Raw genomic sequence first — 4849 nt, 5'->3', positions numbered from 1 at the left:
GGTATAACTCACCCAGCTTGGAGGGTTGTACATGGAGAATCCATCCCGTAGCTTGATACGGATGTACTCCTCTTCCTCTCCCTTGAACAACTCGGATAGAATTTTTGCTAAAGCATCAGCGGAGTTCGGTCCCTTACACCCGCAACGGGTGGCATCATCTTCCCCGTTAAAACACCACAGGGGGTGCCCTCGATATTGAAGTGGCTGCACTCCCCGCGTTATGCATATTGACATAACCTCGATTATTGTAAATCATGATTGAGCCAGCGCTTTAATCCGGTTCATCAGGTAAAAGACTTCTCCATTGTCTTCCTCCTGGGGGCTCCGTGGGCGCCAACTTCGGTGTTTCTTCAGAGGAGCATTGTTGAACTCAGGAAGACCCCGCCGAACAGGGTCTAGAAGGGGGACGTCCTCCATATAAAACCACTTTGAAGGCCAGTCTTCAGACGTCTTCTTCGGAGTACCGGACAGGTATCCGGTTTCGGCGATGCGCCATATTTCAGCTCCACCCACTTGATAAAGTGACCCCTTCTGTGTGCGGGGCACAAGGCAAAATAACCTTTTCCACAGCTCAAAATGAGCCTCGCAGCCCAAAAATAGCTTGCAAAGGGCAACGTAGCCAGCGATGTGTAATATGGAAGCAGGGGTGAAATTATGCAGTTGGAGACCGTAAAACTCCAGGAGCCCGCGGAGGAACGGATGAATTGGAAATCCGAGTCCCCTTAGTAAGTAAGGAACAAGGCACACTCGCTCCCCCTTAGAGGGGCTGGGGAAGCTCTCCACTTGCTCCCCGCCATTATAGGTGGCGAGCCCGGCTCGGACGGGGACCATATATGCTGGAGGGAGAAATCCCTGAGTCTGCAGCTCTACTAATCGACTGTGTGGGACTGAACACCTCTCCCAATCACCGGGCTTAGGGCTACGGGGGCGGGAGGAGGAGCTGCGGTGGTCGGCCATGTTGGAGTGGATTTTTTCCGAAGCGCGCTCCGATGGATTCTCGCCGTGGGAGGATGGTGTGGATTGGATCTAAGAATCTCCATCCCTTTAATAGACAATTTATTTACCTGGCTAGGGGGGGCGAATGTAAAAACGCCCTGGCTCCTCGTATTCGTTTGACGCATGGAAGATATCCCTTATTGAGCACAGAAGCCAAGAAGTCCAACATTTATGGGGCCGGACACTACTTAACAGATATTCAAGAGTCGGAGAAGAACCCGCCTTGCAATGCCGAAGACAATACTGCGCGCCGGACTCATCGTCATTAAAGCCTGGTTCAGGGGCTACTGAGGGAGTCCTGGATTAGGGGGTCTCCGGACAGCCGGACTATATCCTTTGGCCGGACTATTGGACTATGAAGATACAAGATTGAAGACTTCGTCCCATGCCCGGATGGGACTCTACTTGGCATGGAAGGCAAGCTAGGCAATACGGATATGTATATCTCCTCCTTTTAACCGACCTTGTGTAACCCTGGACCCCTCCGGTGCCTATATAAACCGGAGGGTTTTAGTCCGTAGGACAACATACAATCATACCATAGGCTAGCTTTTAGGGTTTAGCCTATCTGATCTCGTGGTAGATCAACTCTTGTACTACTCATATTATCAAGAACAATCAAGCAGGACGTAGGGTATTACCTCCATCAAGAGGGCCCGAACCTGGGTAAACATCATGCCCCCTGCCTCGTGTTACCATCCACCTTAGACGCACAATTTGGGACCCCCCTATCCAAGATCCTCCGGTTATGACACCAACACCCGCAGTGCCTCATGGGACCTCTCCTCAAGAGATTTGAAGGTTGCACAATCCTAAGGAAGAACCTTCGCCTTGGCTTCCAGTTGAGTCTTCTCCGCCTCCACCTTCTTCTCCAGCTTCTCCAGGAGGCTGCGGCCTGCACCCTCGCCGACTGCTTCAGCTCGGTGTCGTGACCGGCGACCGCGCCTTCTCGGGCCTTCATCTTCTCCTCCTTCGCCTTGCGATCACGAGAATCGGCTGCGCGCTCTTTGCGCATGGTCTCCAGCTTGGCCTCCATCAACCGGCAATGCTCCTTGGAGGCTTCGGCATCCTTCAACGCCACCTCGCGGGCGGTCGGTGCCTGGTCGACGGCCTGCTTACCCTCCTCGGAAGCTGCCATGGCCTGACCCCAGGCCGCCCTCACGAACGCGCCGGACTGCAGCCACCTCGAGATCAACTTCAGGCGCCCTGATGCCGAACAACGATCGGCACCTCGAAGGTCACCCCGAAGCTGGGTCATCACGGTAAGAGCTTCCTCCAGAGCATCAGGTGAAGCAACTAGATCGCGGACCGGCGCTATGATGGGAGGAGGAGCAAGGCGAAGGAAGGCAATGAAGTCTCTGCGATGCGCACCAGCCTTTTGTCAGTCGAGACAGTTGCCGAGGCACCGTGGGGAAGCGGAGACACCCACGTCCTGTCAATCACCACGGGTCAATCAAGGCTGCAGGCGGTTGGGGCCCGCGGCGCTCCACACTTGCCCTTTGGCTTTGCCTTGATGCCAAGTCTGAGCACGCCTTGCGCCCGGGGGCTACTGTCGGCGTCCTGGGAACGGGGCTACCCAGACTTGCCTTCCTGCGGCCCATGGCGTGGCTCTACCGGTGGCCTGGTACGGCCCACCTTCGGCAGCAACGACTCAAGACCCTCGCGAGGGGCCAACCCTCAAGAGGCGGACGACACCAAGACCTCCTCAGGGGTAGCCTTGCTAGGCTGGCTCCCGAGGAGCGGAGATATCAAGGCGGGGGCACCTCGTGAGGTTCGCGTGACGTGAACCATGACGACCAAAGCCAGGCAGGCGTCAACGGGTAAAGAGGCAGGCACAGGCAAGGAGTCCCGAGGCATTAGGCAAAGGTTTCCATATCGGTGCAATGAGACCAAGACCAGTAGGATGGCAGAACGGAGGTCACCACGGAGCCCACAACAGTGTCACCACCAGAGCCTTTGGCAGGCGAAGACCACCTTTTGTCAGGATAACTTCTACTAGTTGTCTCCCTTCAAAATTGGTCGTTGTGGGATCCCTTCCCGCCTAACATTTGGGAAGATGAACAGGGCCTCTATCAATAGGACTAGCCACCACCCTAGTAGGGGGCGGATCATTCAGGGGGGATCATTCGGACCATCCTTAGACTCAACAACTCATCGAGCTCAAGAACACCTCTCCTCAGGAGGCTATTCATCCATTGTACTTATTCATCCCCAGCCCACGAGGCAATCCACCACACCACACTGGAGTAGGGCATTACACCACAACGGTGGCCCGAACTAGTATAAACCATCATGTCTCTTGTTCCTTGGGTTCGGCGAGCTAGGCCTTGAGATCGTTATGAGAGCGAGCTAGGGAGAGATCTTCGTGCGCACCCCAGAGTTCGAACCTCAAGGGTTTGCCGGAACCTGTAATCTGACAATATTGCTTCAAAATCCTCGGTCACATTATCACATTCATATATGTTCAAAGTCCTAAAGTCAATCTTGGTCCCACTGATACAAATCCAGCGGGACTTATTGAGATACACTTGACATAGCCACTTCCTAAACCCTAGTGTATCGATCTCACCGAGTTGGCCCTTCGGTCCCACCGAGAGGTGTCATTTGGTCTCATTGTAAAGCCTAAAGTTCAAACCTTTTGTGTTATTCACTCCCAATGATTGTTTTCACCGTGTTCATAAAAAGGAGAGATGGTTGGCATCTCCCCTAACAGGGACGGGAACGGTCTTTGGACTTTCCTCTAGCACACTGTGGTTAAGGCTACCCGCTTCGGTGGATCTAACCCAAATTTTTAAAATGACTGTTTTCACCCGGTCCCATCAAGTAGTGCATAAAGGTGTGTAACGGTTAGATTTTTGGTGTTGCCCATACATACCCGCACCCATTCCACCAACTCTCAAATAGCAACCAGTACGAACGTACCACTTCCCATATCCATTTTCTAAGAGAGAACCATCTACCAAGGCCCGACCCTGGGGGGGGGGGGGCAGGAGGGGTAGTCGCCCAGGCCCCCAAAATGAAGGGGGCCCACCTAGGGCATGCTTCCATACTGGGAATAGCCCACTGGCCGAAGGCCGATGCACCAATGGCAGCAAACAGCGCAGACAACGCATACACTGGTTGAGCTGATTCCTCCCTGACTCCCCGCAACGCAAAGCCCTAGCTTTCGGCCAGAGCCACCATGTCGTAGATTTTTCACTTTGATTCGTCGGACGAGTTCATCGACTGTTCCGTGTAGTTCTTCTGTGCTGATCCAATATCGTACGCCATGGCCCCATTCTGTATCTGCATGCCTTCTTGATTCTTTCTATCTACACCGGTCTAATCTATTATCTGTTGCCTACATGTCCAGACTTTTTATGTGATGAAAATGGGCTCGTGGACATGATGCTGATAAAGATAAAGTTTTAGGATATGAACATATAGGGCAGCTACATAATCAGAAAGGAACAAGCAGAAGGTAACACTATCTTTTTTTCTGGATTACATCAAGGAATATCACGACTTGGAGCTGAGTAGGTGGACATTTGACTAACTACTTTTTTCAAAAAGGGGCGCTTTATTACTTAAAAGGTTTAAGTATTATACCCGGCCTCTGCATAACTAAGATGCACACTGCCAACAAAGTCCTCACGACAAGCGAAAATAAAATAGGAAGGCGTAATACAAATAAAAATGTATATCTGTATAGTGCCTAAACTATCGGTGGCCCAATCCTAAGATCATGCCGCCACCCATCTTGGGTAAAAGTATCCCTCGCCGTAGCCCCCAATCGTGTACACACCTCCGTAAACAGGTCTCGATTCTCCATTCATTGTAGAGAGGACCATAAACGAAACGGCCGGTACATCTG

The 4849-nt window shown here is 52.4% G+C and overlaps 1 non-coding gene across 1 annotated transcript; it reads left to right on the top strand.

Moving 5' to 3' along the window:
- The first annotated feature begins 3667 nt into the window (after window positions 1-3667).
- On the top strand, window positions 3668-3790 carry LOC125555160. Its single transcript, XR_007304589.1, has one exon. It is a non-coding gene; the product is annotated as a U6atac minor spliceosomal RNA (small nuclear RNA).
- The last annotated feature ends 1059 nt before the right edge of the window (window positions 3791-4849 follow it).

This window comes from Triticum urartu, chromosome 4, assembly GCF_003073215.2.
Source record: "Triticum urartu cultivar G1812 chromosome 4, Tu2.1, whole genome shotgun sequence".
NCBI classification, from domain to species: Eukaryota; Viridiplantae; Streptophyta; class Magnoliopsida; order Poales; family Poaceae; genus Triticum; species Triticum urartu.
The sequence above is the reverse complement of the archived record's forward strand: the minus strand, read 5'-3'. Positions and strand labels throughout refer to the sequence as shown.